The sequence below is a fragment of the Bos grunniens genome, chromosome 13, assembly GCF_055505025.1.
Source record: "Bos grunniens cultivar Pamir isolate PY7600 chromosome 13, Bosgru_T2T1.0, whole genome shotgun sequence".
NCBI classification, from domain to species: domain Eukaryota; kingdom Metazoa; phylum Chordata; class Mammalia; order Artiodactyla; family Bovidae; genus Bos; species Bos grunniens.
This window is the reverse complement of record NC_141177.1, coordinates 48,795,054-48,820,717: the sequence shown is the minus strand read 5'-3', so window position 1 is coordinate 48,820,717 and position 25,664 is coordinate 48,795,054. Positions and strand designations below refer to the sequence as shown.

Genomic DNA, 25,664 nt, shown 5'->3' with positions numbered 1-25,664 from the left:
CAGTAAGCATTTCAAAACATTATGAACATTTTCTTGCATAGCCATCATGATATTACCATATGTAACAAATTTAATAATGCATATGATGTCCTTTGATACTTGATCAACTCTCCAATAACTCTCAAAAATGTCTTTACACAGTTGACTTGTTCATCTGTAAATATGAGATCTCTTGGAAATGTATCCTGATGTATGGTACAATTTATTTAAAGAAATAAATTTATTTGTTATTTTTTTCATGTGGTTACCCAGTTGTCTTAGCATCCATTTAATGATCCATTTTCCCCTACTGATTTTAAATGCTTTTTCCCCTCATTTAAAAAATTTATCCCCATATATTTTGGGGACTATTTCTGGTTCTCTAATCTGTTGCACTGTTCTGTTTTATTCTATGCCAGCGTGTATGTTAGAAGCTCAGGTGTGTCCGACTCTTTGCAACCCCATGAACTCCTGTCCATAGGATTCTCAAGGCAAGAATACTTCAGTGGGTTGACATTTCCTCCTCCAGGGGATCTTCCCAACCCAGGGATCAAAGCTGGGTTTCCTGTATTACAGGCGGATTCTTTAACGTCTGAGCCACCAGGGAAGCCCTTTATGCCAGTAATACCTTTTAATTCCACAGTGTGTTTAATAAGTGATAGCTCTTGTTTATATACCTATGTGAACTGAGAATCCACTTGCCTACCTTTTTTTTAAGAGTTGGTATTTATTGGGAATAAGTTAAATTTAATAAATTAATTTATGAAGAATTGCTATATTCACAATCTTGAATTTTCTTATTCTAGAACACAATGCATGCCCTCCCACTTTTTTTTCAAATTCTTTTTGTATCCTTTAGGCATATTCCACTATTTTATACATGTAGATTCTACATATTCCATGCCAAGTTATTCCTAGCACTTAATCCACTTTGCTGTCTCAGTCAACGTGGGCTTCTGTTCCTCTGAAGTGCTTGCAGGGGTCATTGGAGGTACAGCCTTTAGCAGTCAAGGTCCTGCTCACTGCCTCGGAAGATGCTCAGAGGCCGAGGTTCACCTGTGCATGACAACCAGACTGTAGGCCTGAAGCAGAGCTGGAAGCAATTCAACTCAGGTCAAAGCCTTCCCATCCTTACTCTTGCCCCATTCAGGGGCAGGGCTCAAAGACCTGAGGATCTAGGGTGAGGAGAAGATGCAAAATAGCAGCTCTGGGACCCATGAGATACCTTATCTCCTGTTGAGCTTTTACAGAAGCTAAACTATCTCTAATCTGCAACTAACAATTTACTCTGTGATTAACTGTGCTGCAAGACAGGCACCTGCCTGATCACTCTTCCAGATTCCCAGGGAAGCTTATAAAAGGCCCTTGGCGGTCTCTGCACAGGACCAGACACGGCAGTCATTTGGGGCAGCAGACTCAACCTCCTGCCTCCCACCTGCCTGCTGTTTCCCACCATGGGGAGCCGGCAGCCACCTCTACAGCCAAATCCTTCTCGCTCAGGACACGGGACTCTGCAGGCTTTTCTGCTGATCTCCCTCCAGAAGCAATAGGGAAAATGCAGCAAGCTCATCACTGTGACGTTGGGGCACCCCTCACCCTTTTCTCATGCATACTCTGTGGCTCCCCATGCACTTGAGGCAGTGGCCCCATGCGTCTCCTCCATCCCTGCTGACCTTGGTACCCAATCAATCGCTCGAACTGGTACATTCCTCCCGTGCCCCACTCTGATCCCTTCCTTCCTCTCTCTGCTGCATCATCGTCACCACACTTTGAGACTCGTCCAATCCCACAGCCTCCCCGACTTCAGTAGCACCTCATCCACCCCATCCCTCCTGCAGTCGTCAGCATCTGCCCTGTCAAGATACCCAAGAATTCTGTGGGCAGTAAACACACCCCAACTATCTTGAAATTCACGGCCCTCCTTGGTCCAATCGATGACCACTCCTTTCCACCTTTCTTCCTCCTTCCTTCCACCAACTCTCATCTTTCCACTTATCAAAACCCTCCCTCCTTTCCATCTGTGAAGTCTCCCCAGACTCCTGTTCTTCAACCTCAGCACACCCCCCATCAAATTGCCATCTTCTGTGTGCCCACCTATGACTTCCAAGCTTCCTAGGGAGGCCCTGAAGTGTTCAAAGTGCTGCTTGCTCATAAAACACTTCCAAGCTTCATTTGTGCATGAAGCAATCAGCGATCTCACATTTGTCCTACATATCTGATCTCTACTCTACACGGCTGTTTGAATATGGACTAGTGAGCTTTTGCCTTTGGGGATAAATCACACTTATAGAACACCCACTCTGTGCCCAAGGGGCATGATGGTTCTCCATCCTCATCCATGTGTTTGCACTGCTGACAGTCCACCATCCAGCCGTCTCCTCCCACCCTGCATGAATCCCTCTGACTGTAACGCTTGGTGTACTTTTGTTTACTGAGAAGGAAATTTATTTATTATCTCCCGTATATTGAAAGTGAAAGTGAAAATTGCTCAGTCTTGTCCAACTCTTTGCGACCCCATGGACTATACAGCCCATGGAATTCTCCAGGCCAGAATACCAGAGTAGCCTTTCCCTTTTCCAGGGGATCTTCCCAACTCAGGGATCGAACCCAAGTCTCCCACATTGCAAGCAGATTCTTTACCAGATGAGCCACAAGGGAAGCCCAAGAATACTGGAGTGGGTAGCCTATCCCTTCTCCAGGGGATCTTCCCGACCCAGGAATTGAACCAGGATCTCCTGCATTGCAGGTGGATTTTTTACCAACCGAACTATCAGGGAAGCCCAATATGTCCTGTACATTGCTCCTTCTCATTTATTTTAATGTCTCAAAGCACCCAGGAGCCCTTCTTCTTAAATGCTTTACCTGTTTCATTTATTTTTTTTTTTAATTTCATTTATTTGGCTATGCCAGGTCTTAGTTGCAGCATGCAAATTCTCAGTTGCAGAATATGGGATCTAGTTGCCTGACCAGGAATCAAACCCAGGGCCCCTGTACTGGGACATGGAGTCTTAAGGCTTTATCTGTTTTAAATGTAAAGGCTGGACACTGAGGCAGGCAGAGCTGCTAGGAACCACAGTCAGGAGGAACTGCCAGCCCATGTCAAGTGGTTACTCATCCCCAACTGCCCCCGTGCCAGGTAGGATGTGATAAGAGCCTCTTTTTAGCTCTGGCAGGTGTGTCCCTCTCATATAGGACAGATCGAATGCCAGCCCTTGGTAAAGATTTAAAAAAAAAAAATTACTTGACATTTTATGACATCCTGGGATATTCCAGAGAGGAACGGGAACCAAGCCAAGACCAAAGGTACAGAAGTCCTTGAGTTCAAGGGCTACCTGGAAGGTAGGACTGGTGACTGTCAGATCTACAAGGCACCAGGTCCCAGCCCTGTAGCGTCTTAGAAGAGAGGAACAGGAGTATCTCAGAGACTGGGAAACTCCTCAGAAAATGACTAGTCACCACGATCAGAGTGACTCCTTTAAGGTGGCTGGCAATGGCTGGCTCCCTGGGACTCTAGCACTTGAGGTAGCCTAGGGTTCAAGGTCACTTACGGATATTAGAAACAACAAAGGGGAACAGGTATCATGCCACGGACATTGACTCTAGAAGTTAGCGGGAGGAAAGGGTGTGAGCTTTGTCAGCAAAATTTTCTCTGGAAATATTCTATACCTGCCCTAGGGAAGGCTCAGGTGTTGGTTGGCAGGACTCACCTCCTTCACTATCTCAGAAAATATCAATTTTCAGCCCTTCCTATTATGAGCAAGAAGAGGATCTGCTTGGATTCGGGCAGCAGGTGTGTGCTGCAGGGGCAGTGGGGTCACCAGAGCAAAGTTCCAGGGACTCTGAAGACCCAGGGACAATAGAGCTCTGGCTACTGATTCTTAATGGCTGATAGAAATACATCCCCTTGTTCTAGTTATTCTCGGGGAAGCTTCTTAGAGCATCCTGCTGTTCCTTTACCCTGAGCTTCTCTTGTGCTGGTAATGACATCAGCGAAAAGAATGACTGAGTGTTCTTTACATCATACATGAAGGCAGTGATTGGAGTTGGCGGTAGCTCCTTCGTGAGCTGAATTATGGTCGAATCCCTCACAAACTGATAGACAATTCTCTGCTAGAGGGCTCAGGGTCTGGGTGTCATGCTGTTCCCCGTGTATGCTCTGTCCATGTACACTGTAGTTCAACAAATAATTTGTAATTCAAAGGAACTGCCCTAGACTTAGATTTGGTAAAAATAAGATGAGGACATCCTGTGTTTGCTTGGATTTTAAATATGATTTTTCTACGAGATGTTACATAGTTGGGGGGAAAAAAACAAACACAAAAGGTTAGCGAAGGAAAACTCAATTTTCAAAATAGCCTTTGACCCTTGAGTGAGTGTGCTTTTCCTGAGTGTACAGCTGATTAGAACAATGTTCTGAAGGCCCCACTGCAGGTGTGTCCATTCACACGCCAGTGACAGATGGCACTGGGCCAAGACGCTGCACGGGGAGAGACAGAAGGCCAGGGGCAGGGCCACCCACCGTGCTCGCATCATACCGCCTGGGGGAGGATTCCAGCCCCAACCCTCAATTACGTGTAAACAGCCTGCGGTGGGGCCCAGCAAACTGTATTTTTCAAAAACTTCACCAAGTGATTTGAATGCTGTTGCTGTTCAATCGCTCAGTCGTGTCCGACTCTTTGTGACACCATGGACCACAACACGCCAGGCTTCCTTGTCCTGCACCATCTCCCAGAGTTTGCTCAAACTCATGCCCATGAGTTGGTGATGCCATGATCATTCAGTTTTAGAAAACTATCGCCTTTTTAAATTAACTATGACCTGTTCAATCTGACGCTGATCCAAGTCTAGCTGAAATATTTCATTTCAATTCATCCCAAATTTCCTCTGATGAATAAATATGTAGGTATTTGCTACAATTTCACATCTGAACCAAAAGAATATTCTCTTCTTTTATTTTTATTTTAATAAAAGGAACCCACCAATGGGTAATAAAATCCAGATAATCATCTTACATATAAGTTCCAAAACCCCACCCAAAACATAAGCAGGAAAGTTTTCCTTTCTCCTGGTAGGATGTACATGAGTTATGACCAAGGCTTTCTGGGTGTGAACCAGCTAAAGAAGCCTGGTTAAATCTAATATATTGAGCACCACCTCTTCAGGAAACTGGTTTTGGAATGACTGCTCAGGCCTCAGAAGTAGTCATTTTCTATTACTGTAACTAAAATAACACATTAATTTCCCTAGATTCCAAGGAATCATATGCTCAAACTGTCTACTTTTAAAGCCAAGATTACAAAAATCATTGCAATAACATTTGAGATGAAAAATAAAAATTCCTTACAATGTAAATCGATGTAGCCACTATGGAAAACAGTATGGGAGTTCCTCAAAAATAAAGTTGGCACCTGATCCAGCAATCCCACTTCTAGACAAAACTCTAATTCAAAAAGATAGGGGCACGTTCCCCTATGTTCATAGCAGCACTACTCACAAGAGCCGAGACGTGGAAACAACCTCAACGCCCACTGACAGATGAATGAAGAAGATGTGGTACATGCACAGTGGAATTCTGCTGTGCTCAGTCAGTCGTGTCTGACTCTTTAGAATCCTATGGACTCCCCTCTCCATGGGATTTCCCAGGCAAGAATACTGGAGTGGGGTGCCATTGTCTCCTCCAGGGGATCTTCCTGACCCAGGGATCAAACCAGCGTCTCCTGCACTGCAGGCAGATTCTTTACCACTGAGCCACCTGGGGAGCCACAAGGCAATGCAACTCAGCCATAAAAAAGAACAAAATCATGCCATCTGCAGCAACATGGATGCAACTAGAGATTATCACACTACGTGAAGTCAAGTCAGAGAAAGACAAATACCGTATGATATCACTTATACGTGGAATCTAAAATATGGTGCAAATGAACCTATCCACAAAGAGAAACCGACTGAGAGAGCAGACCTGTGATTGCCAAGGGAGTGGAAAGGAGGACGGATGGAGTAGGAGGCGGAGGTTAGCAGAGGTAAGATATTATACGTAAGATAGATAAACAACAAGGTCCTACTGCATAGCACAGGGAGCTATATTCAATATCCGATGATAAGCCATAATGGAAAAAAATATGAAAAAGAATGCATATAACTGAATCACTTTGCTGTACAGCAGAAATTAACACAATACTGTAAATCAACTATACTTTAATAAACTGTTTTAAAAAAGAAGTCCTTACAGTTTAAGGCTAAAACTGAAACTTACGAGTCATCTTTGCCCTAATGAAGATTAATAATAGTACTCTCTCAATAAACATGGCCATGTGGCAAGTGCCACTTTAAGTGTCTTTTAACAACTCAACATGCCAGGTACATCACTGTCTCCATTTTACAGATGAGGACAGGAGACAGGTTGAATTACTTCCCATGCTAATACAAGTATGGGTGACCCGTGAACAACATGGCTTTAAACTGCATGGGTTCACTTGTAAGTAGATGTTTTGCAATAAATACAGCACTATATGATCTGCAGTTGGTTGGTTCCACGGATGCTGAACAGTGGATCAGCATCCCATAGGAGGGCCACCTATGGGACCTGAGTTTCTGGGGATTTTAGTACCCGTGGTGGGTCCTGGAACCAACCGCCTCAAATACTGAGAGATGCCCATTAATAACTAAGAGTGTTAGAATGTGAGGCTTCCCAGGTGGCTGAGTGGTAAAGTATCTGCCTGCCAATGTAGGAAATGCAGGTTTGATCCCTGGGTTGAGAAGATCCCCTGGAAGAGGAAATAGCAACTCACTCCAGTATTCTTGCTTGGGGAATCCCATGGACAGAGGAGCCTGGTGGGCTACAGTCCATGGGGCCACAAGAGTGTCAGATACAATCGAGCAACTCAAGAAGAACAACAAACAACAGTCTGGCCCCAGGGGTCACACAGAGAGGCTGTAGTCACACAATAGGTCTGAACTTTCAAATAAGTGAATCACACAAGCAAACCTTTCAAGGTAAACAACAGCATCTACACTGTTTAAGGAACATACCAATTTCTAAATTGCTATTCTTAAAAAGTACCACATCACAATAATCTTAGCTTGTTTACTTTAGGTTTAATTAAACAATTTTCTAGACATTGGTCACCTGGTCTTTCAACCTTTTTAAATGATCCTAATTCTCTCAATCATTAAAAAAAATTTAAGAGTGTATTGTCTAGCATATTTCCTTCCCCCAGCAACATGCAAAGCAAAGTTAACATGGCACTCGATTAAATGACAGATAGGATTCCAATTTTATCAGCAGTACCTTCTGGACTTAATTACTCATTTCATTTAAAAGTTAAAACTGATTATTCCTCACTTGTCCACCAGCAGTATAAAAACAGAACTGTTTAAAACAAAAACACGTAATTACCTTCCTTCTGGAAAAGACTTGAATGAGTAAGAAGTGTTAAAAAGAGAAATTTCACTGGAGCTCAGCAGATAAGGACATCAAATGCTTTCAGCGTGTGTGTGTGTGTGTGTCTGCGTGCATGTGTGTCTGTGTGTGTCCCATTCATCAGTTTCACCACCACACAGGTATTTACTGAACACCTGCAATAACAGTTAGGAGACCTAAATACCAGACATACCAATATCGACTATAAGTATCAAACCATTTTCCAAACCTGTTTAGATATACTTAGAAATATCTGCCACTTGGAAATACTCAATTTTCAGGATAATTAAGAGTTCACCATACTTCAAACAAACCTCCACACTGATTTCTTCTTATTCCTTTCACCAAGTTTAAATTGAAGTGGATAGTTGCCCTCCACAATTTGCAACAACATATCATACCTCTTCTAAATAAGACCAAATTCAGTCTTTGTTTAAATCTTGATCCACTCAAGGTTCTTTCAACAAGCAGTTTGTTGGTTTATTAGAATTTCACTATTTGAGGAAACTGTGTTTGTAGCCTTAAGACAAAAAGAGGTAAACCTGTTCTGACCTTGGAGTTCAGGCAATTAGGACAATAAATATGCATGATGTTCTAAAATCAAACAAAAATCTACAATAAATCGATCTACAAGGCAGATCTCAGGTACACAAAATCTCACATAGCTAACTTGTTAATCTGACGTTGGGATTTACTGTACTGCATTGATATTTTTTATGCAAAGTGTATGGCGGATTTACTGTACTGCATTGATATTTTTTTATGTAAAGTGCATGGCAGGTCATGTGTTTCTCTTAAGAACAACTGATTTTATTTTAAACTTCAAATAATATGTTAGTAAAATCCTAAAAATGACAGTACAGAGGGCAGCCAAAGTGCACCCAGTAATGCTATCCTTCTGTGTGGTCTACACAGAGGCCAGGGTGCTGGTTGGCTCTTAGAATCTTCTGTCATGTGCCAAGGGGGTGTGTGTTTACACGTGTGCATACATACGTATGCTGTTCTCCATGCTGCTGTCTGTTTAAATCAAAGTCAACTACAGGATAAGCAAATTCACATTAAGAAACTCTGTCCTGGGGACATGGGTAAACCAATGACTGATTCTTGTTGATGTTTGGTAGAAATCAATGCAATACTGTAAAAAAATTATCCTTCAATTAAAAATAAATAAATTTTACAAAGAATTTTGTCCTATTAGGGAACTATATTCAATATCTAATGATAAACCATAAAGGAAAAGAATATTTTTAAAAAATGTATAGCGACTTTCCTGGTGGTTCCAGTGGTTAGGACTCCATGCTTCCACTGTAGGGAGTGAGGGTTCAATCCCTGGTCAGGGAGCTAAGATCCTGCATGCCACGCGGTGCATGGCATGTGTATATATGTTGGGCTTCCTAAGTGGTACTGGAGTGGTAAAGAACCTATCTGCTATTGCAGGGACCTAAGGGAGGTGGGTTCAATCTGTGAGTCTGGAAGATCCCCTAGAGGAAAGCATCACAACCCTCTGCAGTGTTCTGGCCTGGAGAATCCCATGGACAGAAGAGCCTGGTGGGCTACAGTCAAGAGGGTGGCAAAGAGTCAGACACGACTGAATATGCACACATATACACATAACTGGATCATTTTGTTGTGCAGAAGAAATTAACACAACATTATAACTCAACTATACTTCAATTAAAAAAAAAAAAAAAGAAATTCTGTGCAATTAACTAAAAAGTCTCCAATCTGAAAGTAAATGCTTTTTGAAGCTCTCCTGAAGGGATCCTCCCATATGACCATGACGTGGGGTTTCTGGGTGAACTCCAAGGTGCACAGTACACTTTTTGCCTGTGGGCTCTGGGACCCAATAGATATGAGACTTCTTTCAAATCAGTGTTTATGTGGCTCTCCATGGCACGAAGGATGAAAAATGGCCTGAGCAGGCCCAACTGGATAGCAGATGGGGAATATCTGATTTAGAAGACTGATTCCTACTTGAATATTGCATAATCTGGCCAAGATAGAAAGAGGTTTTCAAGTCTTAACACACAGTATATGTCATGGGCCATATAAAGTTGTCCCTGAAACCTGAAAACACACAATATGACGACTGTGGATGCAGCCTACATGGAGACCTGAGACGACCACCAAGGGGCTCACATGAGCATGAGGGGAGCGGGCTGTTATCAAGGGTGGGGATGGCTAATCCAGCTCTCTTTAGGATGCGAGACTATTGAATAAATCTGATTTTACAGAAAGCTCTAGAATAAGCCTCAAACCCAACAGCTGCCCCCTGCTTAGAAGAAGATTCAAGACCTTAGCACATGATCGTAAGGGAGTGGGGGTTTATGGCAGAGTTCGTCACATGTAAGTTTTGCTTTATGTCTATAAGGTCACAGAAAGGAAAACACTGTCTTTTCTGACAGCTATGGGCTGCTGACAGCACCCTGACAAGGCCAGGCTCTGTTGTGGAGCAGGGGCCTTTTGGGGGCCTTGGGCAGAGTTTTGTTTCTTTTTTTTTTTTTTTTTAACATTAGTGGCTACAGGAAGCCAAGCCAAGCCAAGTCAAAGCTGGGTCAGACCCCAGCCCCAACAACCCGGCCTCTTACAAAGACCCATGATGCCTGGCACAGGCCTGGACCCTATAACCAAACCCGCTCACAAAACCCTGGGCTTCATCACTCATGTGTGACCATCAGAGGCACTGGTCCGAGCAGCCCTGGACCCTCGGCTGCCCCTCCAATTCCCGGTTACAGGCGTGGCCTGGCAGCAGATGCTCTGTGTGGTCACCACGTGCTCGAAGGCTCCAGAAGCCTGTGGGGGGAGGGGCAGGATTTGTACTAAAAGTGGCAACTCAAGATCCAGGCCTAGGCAGCCGAGGATGACAGCCGTCACAGTGGACAGAATCCCCCCAGTGGAAAGATGATCATACAGCCTCTGGAATCTAAATGGAAATGCTAGAGACACAGATGTACAAAACAAACATACGGTTACCAAGGGCGAACTGGGAGGTCAGGTTTGACATATACACACTTTCATACTATATATAGTAGTGTGTATATGTCGCTTCCCTGGTGGCTCAGACGGTAAAGAATCCTGCAATGCAGGAGATCCCCCGGAGAAGGGAATGGGTACCCACTCCACTATCTTGCCTGGAAAATTCCAGGAACCTGGCGGGCTACAGTTCCTGGGGTCCCAGAGAGTCGGACACAACTGAGTGACTAACACTACTGCTACAACTACATAGAAAATAGATAGCTAATAAAGACCTACTCTATAGCACAGGAAACTCTACTCAATACTCTGTAATGACCTATATGAGAAAAGACTCTAAAAAGGAGTGGATGTATGTATATGTATAACTCATTCACTTCGCTATACAGCAGAAACTAACTCAACATTGTAAATCAACTGTGATCCAATAAAAATTAATTTAAAAAAATAAACAGAAACTGAAATGAATGGTCCTTTGAATTCCCTCCTCAGAAGGCTGACAGAAAGCACTGCACACAAAACCATAGATACGTGTGTTTTTTTTCTCAATCACCCATGTTTAAGTTCTTTTATATACATTATCATCTTAAGGACATGAATCAAAGGGGACTTTTCAATACCAGAGAAGAAATATCTTCATGTGGATGGTGGGTCACAGTCTGTAAGGAGAATGAGGAATTTGGGATAATTTGTTGGGCTGTCACACTTTAATGACTCTTCTGCCAAAATGATTTGGTCCGTGAAAGCTAAGACTATCCAGATGTATGACAAATGTTTACGACCAGGGTCAAGTGTGTTTACTCTTAGGCAGTTAGCTTTTAAAACAAAAGAGCTTTGTCTAAAGATGAAGTGAATGCAGCCAAAGGTGGTATTTAAGGCTCCTTGGAAGAGTCACCAGCTCACCAATGCTTCCAAAGCCCACCGACTCACAGGCATCAGCTGGCAGTTAGACGGCGGTATAGACAGTGAGGCCCATCTCTCATGGCAATGTCTATTTTTAAAGGCCAGCACACGCACACATACAATATGATAAGGTTTCCCTTAGAAAGTCGGAACGGCCAAATAATTACCACATTTCTAATTTTAAATTTGAGTTAACAAACACCAAAGCAGGAGCTGAGGTTTGATTTTAATTTTTGCGCTACTAAAATTAAACTAGAAATGTCATGGACTCCCTGCCTCCTCCATATCAGTGGCAAACTACACTCTCAAAAATGTAAGTAGATATTGTTTGGCTTTATTCATACACATCCACACAGACACATACATCTATAAACACAGATAACAGGAAAGGGAAGTTCATCAGTTCACTCTAATGAGAAATCTCTGTCCACAGAATAATATCACGATGCCTAACCATCAGATTCCATGTTTCAGAATATAATAAATTTTAAAAGACCGCAGTAACAGTGTTACAAAAACCAGAAGAGCTGTGAAAAGGGAGAGTTTATGTCTATGTAAACAGATGTCATATACAGGTTCTAAAAATGATCAAGGCACTCATTCAAATCAGGAAAACTTACAGGTATCCATGGCTGGGTTGCTCTATCTTGATTGCTAAGCTGAAAATGAAGAAGAGGCAGCAAGAGAAAAAGAAATATGGAAAAGTAGAAATAAAATAGAAAGATGATGAAAAGGAAAGAGGAAGAAAGGAAGGAAAGAAGGGAGAGGGGAAGGAAGGAGAAAAAGAAAGAAAAGGAAGGAAGGAGGCAGAGAAGAAGGGAAGGGAAGGAAGGAGGGAGCAGGAAAGAGTAGGCCCAGGAGGAGGCTGACTCTTCTTATATTGTCCCTAAATGCTTACCCACTCCTTGGACAAACCAAAGAAGGTCAGGTGGTGACTTGGGTGGTCACCTGAGTTGGTTATTTTAAAAACATCCAATCAGCGCAACAGCTCAGCTGAATTGTTTCTGATATATAGTCACCCGATCCAATTAAATCCATGCATTCACCCACACTGGACACAAGGGTTAAACAGGGGCAGTGGGAACCACCCCGACCTCTTCAGTCTGGGTATTTAATAATGATGACTACATTCTTCTAAGAAACTGGTAGTATGACTTGTTGCCCTTGTAGGGAGAAAAAAATCACTCCAGTCTGTTCGGATTTTCATTGTAAAGAAATGCAGTGCAGATTTATCCGACCCCTGGGTTAGTCTACACCCAAGGACACTGGCGTTTGCTCTGAGCTGTTCAGATGAGCCAGGGGCTGGGGGCAGAGTGAGAGGAGGCTCATCTCGTCCTGAGAAGAGCTTCTCAGGTAAGGTAGCCAGCACTCTGGGCTGGAGAGCTGGGTGGGTTGGTGGGGAGGCATTCCAGATAGAGAAGAGGATGCAAAAGGCAGAATGGGGAGGCCGTTGGTGCCTGGAACAGAGGCTGCCACTGTGGCTGGAGCACGGGGTGCAGAGGGAAGGGTTCATCAGGAGTCCGAAGGCCATCACACCAGCTCTCTGGGCTGTGGGCTCATGGGCAGGGCTGAGGGCCACAATCTCGGATGTGGCTGGTCCTTCTCCTTCCTAACGCATCCTTCTGCCCTCAATTTCCTGCCTATGTTTTTCAAGAGTTCGCATCCTCATTTGCTATACACACACCCACGCATGCACCCACCCACCCACCAGCTTGAGAGCACAAAGACCCCTAGAGATGCAGTAGGTCGACACCTGGGTTTTAGGTGGGAGGCTGGGTGACAGGCAGGTTCACAGGGTAGCCTCCGTTCTTACCTTCCTATCCATGTTCTCAACTGTCAGAGGTTCACAGGATGTAGACATTTGGGAGAAAATACACAGTACTGTCAGTAGCCAGGTTGGTAACCCAAAGAGACTGGGATGAATGCCAAGTGGTGGCGTGGTCCACAGGGTAAGTCCAAGATCTCACACGAGCCTTCATCACAGAAGAGTTCCCCACAGCACACAGCATGGCCCCGGCTCCCAAAGGACAGCTTTGGGGTTTGTAGAAAAGTTAAAGGCAAACACAAACCCCAAACCCCTATAACAGTAATTTCTCACAAAACTCCATGACCTCAAGCCAAAACGCAGACTGAGGAAAGAGCCAGGAAGCATCCAGAGAACATGCTGGCATGGTATTAGATTACAGCCCTCTGTCCCCGAGATCACTTTGGTGCTGGATTCATAGTGATTCTATCCACATCAAGCATGAAGCAAGTGATGCTTAAGGTGTTAGCCTGAAGGTTCAGTGTTAATGACTCTAGTGATGGTGAGACTGCAGAGCGCCTCTCTTTGGATACATAATTCAAAATATGCAAATGAACATTTGATGTTTTCAGGGCCACAAAGAACCTGTAACACCATACCCTGTGTGTGGGTATGCGTGTGCTTGTACCAGGAGAGTGGATTAGTGCACTGGTGGATTTCCCTGGTGGCTCAGACAGTAAAGCGTCTGTCTACAACGCGGGAGACCCGGGTTCGATCCTTGGGTTGGGAAGATCCGCTGGAGAAGGAAATGGCAATCCACTCCAGTACTATTGCCTAGAAAATCCCATGGACAGAGGAGCCGAGTAGGCTACAGTCCATGGGGCCGTAAAGAGTCAGACACGACCGAGCGACTTCAATCTGGTTCAGTGGCTCAATCTGGGAGGGATGGGGAATCCACAGAAAAGTCTCCTCTGAGACAGAAGCTTCAGTTTCTTTTGCATCACAAAGATGCCCTGAGATTCTCCAAACAGTCTTAGCACGTGCACAAAGCACAGATCCACTTCCCAGACCTGTGCTGTCCAACACATAGGCCTGTTGCCATCTAAACTAGTCAAAATAATTCAGGTTGGAAGTTCAGTTCCTCAGTTGCACATGCCATATTTTTTAAGGGCCCAATAGACATCTATGCTTAGCAGCTGCCCTATAAAACAACTCCCAATGGAGAACATTTGTATCAATACAGAAAGTTCTCCTGGACTGTGATGACCCAGACTTACTGGTTGCCCTCACCTTGTGTCAGGGGCTGCAGGTGGGTCACTTCTGAGAGCTTCATTTTTATGCAAATAATCAGAACAAGACTTTAGTGTCTCTAAAGTCTTCATTTGTTCTTCACTTTTTAGGAGTCCAGTCCCTCTAAGAAAAATGCTGCAAACAATGACTCATCTCCTCTACGAAATGAACTTTCAAAAAAAAGAAACATTTTTCCTATACTTTTGGGGAGATATTCTAACCTCCTAAAGCCTGCTAATGCACCTGTTCAAAAACATCTGTGCAAGAAAACCATGATCATCATCAGAAACACTACTTGCCTGTAATGACAATTTTGACTCCCTGTCCTAAGTTATCTACCTATAAGTCTTATTTTTTCTTTTACTTTAAGCTCATTAATGATAAAAATCATCATCAGTTTCATATCAGCCACAGAGACGCTCTGCATAAAGATGAGCTCTGAAAACTCTCTCGGTTCAAATACCAAGGTAATTTGTCCTCCTCCAGTCTTAGAGCATCCATTTACCATCTGATTATCACTTTTATCTGGAGCTACTGAATATGCTATAATTTCTGTGTGTGTGCATGTGCTCAGTTGCATCCTACTCTTTACGACCCCATGGACTATAGCCCACCAGGCTCCTCTGTCCATGAAATTTTCCAGGCAAGAATACTGGAGCGGGTTTCCATTTCCTTCTCCAGGGGATCTTCTTGACCCAGGGATCGAACCCACATCTCTTATTCCTCCTGCATTGGCAGGTAGATTCTTTACCACTGTGCCACCTGGGAAGCCCTATGTGATAATTTACTTTTAATGATATAATTATCTTGTGAAGCACAAATGTTGAAATGCTTACAACCCTATGAAATAAGAATGTGCTTTACAATTTGTGCAAAATGTAGTGTAAAAACAGTGCTCACATACAATGTGGACAGAAAGGCAGCTTATGCACTACTTTGTAACACAGTCAGCTTTGCCTGATGGTAGAGGTGACCAGATGAATAATCTTAGAACGGAAAATGCACAGAAAGTGAGATTACAGGTTCCAAAGCTTCTATTGTCAGACACTAAAATTCTTACACAACAGTTCATCTGTGATGCCCAAGCTCTATCTAAACTCACTTCAAAGTCTTCAAGTAAAATGACTTTTATTTTTAATTTTTTTCTAAATTTACTAAAAAGATTCAAGAAACACAAAGTCTGAAAGTAAGAAGTAAAGCCGATTCAATGACTTATTTCTAGAACATCCTGGTTGAATGATATCAATGTATACCTTTGTCTCGGCAATGAACCAATATTTTATAGATAGTCCTTTAGGACACTGGAAAGAAAACAGGTTAAAAAAAAGTAGAGAGAGGGACTTCCCTGGAAGTCCAGCAGTTAAGAATCCACCTTGCCATGCAGGGTATGAAGGTTCAATCCCTGGTCGAGGAACTAAGATCCCACATGCCTCAGAGCAACTGAGCCTGCTTGCCACAACTCGAGAGTCCATGAGTGTCGAGGAAAGATCCTGCATGATGCAGTAAAGATCCTGCAACTAAGACTTACTTGATGCAGCCAAATAAATAAATAATTTTTTTTTTTAAAGTAGAGAGAAAGAGGAGCCATACTTGCCTAACAGAACAAGAGTTTTTAAAAAGCTTATGAACTTTTTAACAGTATAAATCCTAGGGGAAGAGAGAACTGCAGAAAATGCAAACAGTAGGCAGATAATAAACCTAAAAAGCATCCCCTTTGGGCTAGGAACAAAGTGTTTTAAATTCTATCTTTTAAATATTTAAGGACACATGTAGGGTTGAAGATGAAAAGCTTCAGGGAACTTGAGTACGATGAGTCCATTAGAACCTAAGCTCCATGAGGGTGGGGATTTTGTTTTTTCACTATCCTTTTCCCAATACCTGTACCAGTTCCTGGCACATAGTAAGTGCTTGGAAAACAACTGCTAATAGACAAAGTGCCCCACCTACTCCATTTGTGACCAGGAACACTGGGTCTCAGGCACACCTCCCAGACTTGGCATGGCGACCATTCTGGAGTCTCACATCAGGAGAAACGTAACGCCCTAAAGAAGGTAAGACTACGTCAAGCTAGAGAAAAGCCAATTTTAGTATTTAAATGAACCCAAGAGAAACGACCAGAGCTTAACCTGAAAAAAAAAAAAAAAAAAAAAGTAGAAAATTCCAGAAAAAGGGACTGAAGACAGAGAATGGTGATCAGATCAATGGAGAAGGAAGAAATTGGCTGCACATTTCAGGAGAAGCAAATACAGGGAGAAAATCCTTTAAATGCATATGGATTCTCCCTCAAGACATTTCTCACCCTCTGCTGCTCTTCCAAATCTTGCACCACCACCTTCTAGACGCAGGGTTTCCTTTCCAGGGAAGGCTGGCATATTTTCAAGCTCTGAAATCTTAGGATTCAGTTCAGTTCAGTCGCTCAGTTGTGTCCGACTCTTTGTGACCCCATGAACTGCAGCATGCCAGGCCTCCTTGTCCACCACCAACTTCTGGAGTCCACCAAACCCATGTCCACTGAGTCAATGATGCCATCCAACCATCTCATCCTCTGTTGTCCCCTTCTCCTCCTGCCTTCAAAGACCCTGCATCAGGGTCTTTTCAAATGAGTCAGCTCTTCGCATCAGGTGGCCAAAGTATTGGACTTTCAGCTTCAACATCAGTCCCTCCAATGAACACCCAGGACTGATCTCCTTTAAGGATGGACTGGTTGGACCTCCTTGCAGTCTAAGGGACTCTCAAGAGTCTTCTCCAACACCACAGTTCTAAAACATCAGTTCTTCAGTGCTCAGCTTTCTTTATAGTCCAACTCTCACATCCATACATGACTACTGGAAAAACCATAGCCTTGACTAGACGAACCTTTGTTGGCAAAGTGATGTCTCTGCTTTATAATATGCTGTCTAGGTTGGTCATAACTTTCCTTTCAAGGAGTAAGTGTCTTTTAATTTCATGGCTGCAATCATCATCTGCAGTGATTTTGGAGCTCCCAAAAATAAAGTCTGACACTATTTCCACTGTTTCCCCATCTATTTCCCATGAAGTGATGGGACCAGATGCCATGATCTTCGTTTTCTGAACGTTAAACTTTAAGCCAACTTTTCCCCTCTCCTCTTTCACTTTCATCAAGAGGCTCTTTAGTTCTTCTTCACTTTCTGCCATAAGGGTGGTGTCATCTGCATATCTGAGGTTATTGATATTTTTCCCGGCAATCTTGATTCCAGCTTGTGCTTCCTCTAGCCCAGCATTTCTCATGATGTACTCTGCATATAAGTTAAATAAGTAGGGTGACAATATACAGCCTTGACGTACTCCTTTTCCTATTTGGAACCAGTCTGTTGTTCCATGTCCAGTTCTAACTGTTGCTGCCTGACCTGCGTACAGATTTCTCAAGAGGCAGGTCAGGTGGTCTGGTATTCCCATCTCTTTGAGAATTTTCCACAGTTTATTGTGATCCACAGTCAAAGGCTTTGGCATAGTCAATAAAGCAGAAATAGATGTTTTTCTGGAACTCTCTTGCTTTTTCCATGATCCAGTGAATGTTGGCAATTTGATCTCTGGTTCCTCTGCCTTTTCTAAAACCAGCTTGAACATCTGGAAGTTCACGGTTCATGTATTGCTGAAGCCTGGCTTGGAGAATTTTAAGCATTACTTTACTAGCGTGTGAGATGAGTGCAATTGTGAAGTAGTTTGAACATTCTTTGGCATTGTCTTTCTTTGGGATTGGAATGAAAACGGACCTTTTCTAGTCCTGTGGCCACTGCTGAGTTTTCCAAATTTGCTGGCATATTGAGTGCAGCACTTTCACAGCATCATCTTTCAGGATTTGAAATAGCTCAACTGGAATTTCATCACCTCCACTATATAGAATCCAAATAATTAGAAGGGGTTTAGAAATCCTCCAATCTGGTGCTCATTTGAATAAATGAAGCCCAGCAAGGTTAAGAACATACCCAAGGTCACACAGCTGGTTATTAATCAACATCAGGGCTGCCCCTACCTAATTCTGCCATTGCCCCTAGCACTCCTCAGGGTCACACACCTTCAATGTTCACGGGAGATTTTCCTTCTCCACTCAGAGCAGGGAAAATGCTTCCTGAGAGCTCTGGGATGGAGCCCGAGGGTGGGGAGAGCAAGCAGCCTGTTTGCTGTCATAGATTTCACAATATTCCCCCCCATACACTTTTATTCCCCTTGCACCTTCATCCTGCAGCTCACTTTGGAATATTTAAATATTTAAGAACTGTGAGCTGCCTGCAAGCTCTCTGAAGTCTCGGGAGGGAAGAACGGATACCAATCCAAATAAATAGATTCCATCTCCCTGGGAGGCTTCTGTGCTGGGGAACAGGCTTCACAGGAGGCTTGCTCACCCTGGTCCCCCGCATCACGGCAACAGTCATCCAGTCACGGAACTGTAAAATATTCAACGTGTTCGATCAAAAATGTATGAAATCGTAAAGCCAAAGGATTATGTGTGTGTGCCTGAAATGAACATCTGGTGGAAATTAAGACCATGAGCATAATTTGCAGAGCTGTCTACCTTTTAGTGGCTTGCCCCATTTTTTTCTTCTTCTGTGTGCTGTGCTTAGTCACTGTTATGTCCGAATCTTTGCGACCCCATAGACTGTAGCCCGCCAGGCTACTGTCCATGGGAATTATCCAGGCAAGAACACTGGAGTGGGTTGACATGCCCTCCTCCAGGGGACCTTCCCAACCCAGAGATTGAACCCAGGTCTCCTGTATTGCAGGCAGATTCTTTAAAGTCTGAGCCACCAGGGAAGCCCTAATCTTGTTCAAATCTATAGTCATGAGCTGCATTAGGTATCCAACACAATACTGTCAACAAATGATAGACACTTGAACGTCCTCTGTCTTTTGGTTTTGTCATACTGTTAAAGGAATAGAGGAATTGCAGAATTAAATGAATATAGCTGAAATCTGGTGACCATCCTAGCACATGGTAAGCTGAAATGTCACCTTCAATTTAAGAAACTCTCTAAGAAAATCTGTACACAAAAACAGGACTAAAACTTTCAGAAGTTATTTTTTCTCTTATAAGTGATTTCTTAATTCAACACATTTTAAGCTACTACTGAAAATCAATTGCTTTCCTGTTTGAGTTTCAGCTGGAGTGGCTTGTTCATTGTTGAGCGTGTAACGTGTGTGCAAATACAGTGTGTGTCTATTTTAAAATTTTGGCTAAATGTGGTAAAATCAGATACAGAATTTCAGAATTGTGAAAAAACCATGCCTTGAAATATTTAAACTATTTGAAGTCTTAAAAATATAAGAATATCCATACTATTTTCCTGTTTAGTGACCATATATATCTGAACCTAAGATTTCTGTCTACTTTCCATACTCAGAACATTATTGAGAGTCTGGAAAGAAACAAGAGACCTCTTATAACCAAAACACCTCATGTACTGGATGGGAATGTGAACTGGTGCAACCACCATGCAAAGCAGTATGGAGATTCCTCAAAAAGTAAGAAGATTTACCAAATGATCCAGGAATCACACTTCTGGGTATTTATCTAAAAAATATGAAAACACTAATTAGAAAAGAAATATGTACCCTTCTGTTCATCCTGGCATTATTCATGGTAGCCAAGATAGGGAAGCAACCTAAATGCCCATCAATGAATGAAGGGAAAAAATGCAATATGCAAAACACACTAGATACTACTACTCAGCCATGAAAGAATGAAATCTTGCCATATGCGATGACACAGGTGGTCCTTGAGGGTATTACACTTAGTGAAATAGGTCTGATGGAGAAAAATACCATATGATTTCACTCATATGTGGAGAATAAAAAAACTAACTAAATGAACAAACCAAACAAAAGCAAACACATAGGTATAAAGATACGAAGAACAGAGTAGTGGTTACCAGATGTAGAGGAGCGGGCAGGATTAAATAGGTATGCTGAAGGATGAAAACAAAATTTTTGGTGGTGAGCATGCTGTAGGGTACACAGAAGTTGAAAAATAATGTACACATGAAACATAAAATATTATAAACCAATGCTGCTTCAATAAAAAATAAATGAAAAACACCAGTTCCAAATTATAGGTACATTATTTATAAAAGCCTTTTGAGTGAGAAATTTTTATTTCTTATGCATAATTCTAACAATACAGGTGATATAGGACATAAACTCTAATGAAGCAAGCCAATAAGCTCTGAAATCCAAATGAATATATTCCATCTGAAATGGACAGGTTGTACAATTAATTCAATGTATAACCAGCAGCACAAGAATTTTTATCTTAATGCGGACCCTCAGAAGATGAGCTGTGAAAATGATTCAGAAAACAAAGGCAAGAGGATGACCCAAGCACACAGCCATCCAGGGATGCCCAGAGCAGGGGCCAGAGCCTCACAACCGTACTACATCCAAGGTGGCATCCTGACACAGAGATGCTCAGAAGGAAAGCTCAGCGAGGTCAGAGCACCCGGGAGATGGAGCAGTCTGGGAGGGAGAAGGAGCTCCTGGGAGTCGTGGGCGTGGAGGGATGGGTGGTAGGCCAGAGAGGGAGAGCTTGGGGTCAGGATGAGCTTTATTTAGGATGCAGGACCGGAGGAGGAGCCAGGAGAAAGGCAGACAGACATTGGAAATAAGAGAAACAGTGGCAACAACGCAGGCAAAGCATAGAAGGGAGGGTGTGAAAGGCACAAGGAACTGAATCACTTTTTCCCGGGCTCCTTCAAGTCCCCTGAGCTGGTTGCTTCCATCTTGAGAGGCGTTTACAACCATGCTACTCAAAGTCGGTCCTCAGATCAGAGATGTGAGCATCACCTGGGTGCTGGCTTGCTGACACTCTCCCCCACCTGCTGCTGCTGCTAAGTTGCTTCAGTTGTGTCCGACTCTGTGCGACCCCATAGATGGCAGCCCACCAGGCTCCTCTGTCCCTGGGATTCTCCAGGCAAGAACACTGGAGTGGGTTGCCATTTCCTTCTCCAATGCATGAAAGTGAAAAGTGAAAGTGAAGTTGCTCAAACGTGTCCGACTCCTAGCGACCCCGTGGACTGTAGCCCACCAGGTTCCTCCGTCCATGGGATTTTCCAGGCAAGAGTACTGGAGTGGGGTGCCATTGCCTTCTCTGCTCTCCCCCACCTAGACCTACCCAATCACAACCTGCACGTTAACAAGAGTGCAGGTGATGCTCAGTCAAGTTTGAGATGTGCTGGCTTAAAGCGGTGCTTACGATGACAGGCATTGACGTGAGATAGATCTGGGTTCCAATCCAGTTCTACCTTGACCCCACAATACGTGCCCTTAGGCCCTATGCCTCAGTTCTCCTCCTCTGTAGAACGGAGATAATGATAGTATTATGTCTCAGGGGCCCTGGGAAAACTTAAGTGAGGTCATGTAAGGAAAAAGCATGGCCTTAAGGCTGGCAAACAGTAATATTATTTTTGTTCATCCCTTCCAGCCGCCTTGGATAACAGCTCTGTTCTGTCTACATCTGAGCTCCTGTAGGGAATGAGTTCACTAAGATGGGGAACACGCATTCAATCGGGCGATCTGTACCCAGGTATGCAATATTGAGATGAAACCCTCAACACACACGTGCTGACATGAACCCAGGGCTGGGACATGGGCCAATGACCCACAGCAAACAGGAAAGTGCTTTCTTCGACTCTGTGTACACAAAAGCCGGTTAGAAATGGGTTATGAACTTGCTTAGGATTAAAGGATCAACTTTCAGAAGAGAATAAGCAAGTAACGAGGTGAAATACACCCCTCTTTCAAAACCTCCTGCATCAGTGCATGGCCGTGAAAAAGTGGGACAGAGATCCTTTTGAACCCACATCCAGCTGCTGTACCCCTCCTTTGGAGGCCAGCAGTGCAAACCACCCTGAGATGCTTCACCCTAGGGATGAAGTTTAATGATCAGGAAAAGCACCTAAATCAAATCACACCACGAGATGAGTTTCTTCATTTTCGGCAAAACTCCAATAATGAAGTGGCTGATTTCATCGCACGCACCTTAATTTCCTGTGTTGGCAAAAGAGCATATACAGAAACCCCAGCAGGCTTGTAATAGGAGGACAAGTCTTTCTGCTTGCATTATTAGATATGGGGGGAAAAAAACAGAACACAGAACACCCACTTCTGTCGTGAATAATAGCAATAGCAAGAGTACGTTGTGCAGCTAAATTCTGATATGAAGAATCCACAGGTAATTTCAAGGCATTCAAGCAGCTCACATCTGCGGAACAGCCACTGTGCACTGGGTGCTGGGACCCAGGTGCCTCATTGAACACCCCCTACAGAGGAAGGGGGCCCCAGGTCACGGTGTCAGGGCCCCATGGGATAAAGCACAGGCTTAAGTCAAGGCCCCAGAACCCAGAGGCAGAACGTAAGAGGAGGCTTCTGGGAAAATCTCCTTTGAGATCACTTCCCTGGCAAGCAGGGGAAGGCAGAATATTTCAGGGAGGGGTCCCAGCAAAAAGAATGGCATGAAAGACCCTGAAGAGGAGCTGAGGAGCTGGGCTTTAATCAGTGGGAAACTATGCAAAGTTTGGTTTTTGCTTTCCTCTTGGTTTGGCTTCCCTGGTGGCTCAGATGGTAAAGAATCTGCCTGCAACATGGGAGACCTGAGTTCGATCCCTGGGTTGGGAAGATCCCCTGGAGAAGGGAACGGCTATCCACGCCAGTAATCTCGCCTGGAGAATTCCATGGACAGAGGAGCCTGGCAAGCTACAGTCCATGGAGTCGCAAAGAGTCGGACATGACTGAGCGACTTTCACTCACTCACTCCTCTTGCTTTAGCAAGGTCATTCTGAGGATGGATAGGACAGCGGAGAACATGGGGCAAAAGGGTGATGCCATCATCCAGGTAAGGGGCAGGGGCAGGGAGGTTCAGGAGGTGTGGGCAGAAGCATCCTTTCAGAGACTGACTCAGCTGTCTTGGTGACCTATAGGGAGAGTGAGCATGCAGCTTCCAGCTCAGAGTTAAAGACTGGAGGAAAGTTCCAGATCAGGGAATTCGCCTGGTCACAGGGCAGCCCCCAGACTAGTGTATTAATACTCCTGGCAACGAAGAGCTGCATGCGGTGGTCGCTCCCACAGCTTTCCATGCAGCCTCTGACCCTGAACACTGCTGCTCTCTTGGCCAACAGATATCTTCTTTGGATACAGTTTCTGAACTGTAAAGCTGTAAATGACCTTAGGTGTTGACAAAGCTTTTCATTCCGAATGGAAATTCAAAAATCTTAAAGTGGCTACCAAGAAACAAGATGTCCTAAAAGTACCAGCAGAGCTATCTGTGTGCACTGAGTACAAGAGCCATAAGCTGGGCGCTTTGACTGAATGCTGCTTTGAATAGTATCCTTGTGGCTCCAGAGTTAGCATTTCCTTGGGGGATGATGAAAATTGTCCAGGAGGAAACAAGATGTGCACACCGCCTCTCTGTGCCCACCTGTGTCACCTTCTCAGAGGACAGACAAGGATGATTACTCCTGGCAGGACACCCACTACTTGGCTTCCCAAGAACTCTCCTGGGCTGGTGAACAGAGAGGCAGCCCCAGTGCACCTAGTTTATGCTGCTTCGCCCTGGGATCGGGAGGATCACCGAGACCCTGCAGTTTTCCTCAGCAGGGATACCGCCAGCATTTTGGCCAGGGCCATGCTTTACCTTACCAGTGGGACTGTCCCCCATTAGGGGCATTTACAGTTGTAGCCACATCCCCTCAAACGCCAGCCACAGTTATTATGAAAACCAGAATCACCCCCAAGCATTTCCAAAAGCCGCCAGGGTTGCGGCACTCAGTCTGATTGAGAACCATGGCAGTATTCACCGATGAGGCTCATCTCTATAAATATTCTGTTTTTCTACCTGATAAAAATAATTACTGCCCCTACTGGTCCATCTGATACAGTATAAAGAAACCATCTTTAAAATAAAGAAATGAAAACAAAAAAAGAAACCATCCTTTTTTTTTCAGCACAAGCAAATCACCAAGCTAAATTACAAACAGACCACAGTTGTCTCTAGAGCTTTACAAGAATGATATGGCATTATTTTCTTGGAAAACAAAAAAAATGAAATACAGCCCCAAACCTAGAAACTAGAGTGAGAATTTTTTTTTAAATAAATAAAAACCTCTGAAACATCAGAAGTTCTGTAAATTAAACATAAAGAATCAGAGTACCAAGGTAAAGAACCCTCAACACAAAGACCATACAAAAGGAACACTGATGATTTATATTGGGTTGGCCACAAAGTTCGTTTGGGTTTTTCCATGTTACGGAAAAACCCGAACTTTTTGGCCAACCTAATATTTCCACGTGGATTAATAATAGGAAAGAAGTAAAACCTGACCTTCTGAACTCCACCTCCATACATGTGATACAATGATTGAAGTACTGTGTATTGTGAATATGCTAATAATTCCAAGGCTTAAAGTGGTTAACGTTTCTATAGGAGTACCTTCTAGACTGTAGGCTGAATTGTTAGTATCAACCTTTCTGTCACCATAAAGTTAGTTATTTTGCTCTTAAAAAAAAAAAAAAAAAAAAACCCAATCATTCCGAAACCAAAAAACATGCCCAAGGGTACCTACAAAAGTATGCAACAACTAGCACATACTGGCAGGAACATTCCAGTGTTTGACATCTACAAATCCTTCGGAAGCATGCTCAGACAAATGATACTTAAAAAAAAAAAAAGCAACTGCATTTAGATTTATAGGAAGGGTTTTCACTTACTTCAAATTTCTGTACAATCCTTGTTCCTCTAAGTTAAAGGGGGGAAAAAAATCACACTGTAATTCCTTATTTTTCTAATTAAAAAAAATAAAACACGTATATCCTCTAATTCGGCTTTGGTTGTCCTCAAGTATTCTCTGTGCGTCTCCTTTCAAAGAATGCTACTTTCAAATTCTAAACAAAAAGCAAAATACCAAAAGTTAGCCCAAGGAACACTGTACAAAATCAAACACCACAACGCAAACAAGGCAACGGCATCTATCAGAAGTGATGATTCAGAAGAGGATAAATTTAGAACGGTGCTTTCCAAATGGCGTTTGGGTGCCAAATGCAATAAAACAGGTGAAGGCTACATCCCAAAAGTTTCTCTGAAAAAAGATCGCCAAAGTATTATCAACAAGTGTCTTCTTTTTGAAGCTGTCGGTCCCCTGCTGTCCTTGACGCTGAACTTCCGCAATCTGGCCTTGGTGTGGCCATCCATTCCTGGGTAAATCCAAGTAAAACCTGAGGACACTTCAGCCTCTGAGGACGCTGTCAGAAGCAGTGGAGCAATTCCACACGGGACGGGCCTTTTATGGCCTGAACTGGGAGAGCCTTGATCTCAGCTCATCTACCAGAAATAGCTCCTGAAACTCAGAG

General features: G+C 43.5%; 1 protein-coding gene across 50 annotated transcripts in view; it reads right to left on the bottom strand.

Annotated features, from left to right (window-relative positions):
* SVIL (supervillin) overlaps positions 1-25,664 on the bottom strand; it is a 256,217-nt gene that overhangs the window by 144,157 nt on the left and 86,396 nt on the right. For 6 of the 50 annotated variants that reach the window (XM_086333943.1, XM_086333947.1, XM_086333954.1 and 3 more), the window contains exon 1: positions 25,026-25,614. The exons of the other annotated variants lie outside the window; for them this stretch is intronic. The gene's annotated coding sequence lies outside the window, so the exon portion shown is untranslated. Of the gene's footprint in view, positions 1-25,025; positions 25,615-25,664 lie in introns of those variants that run through there. 50 annotated transcript variants of the gene reach the window in all.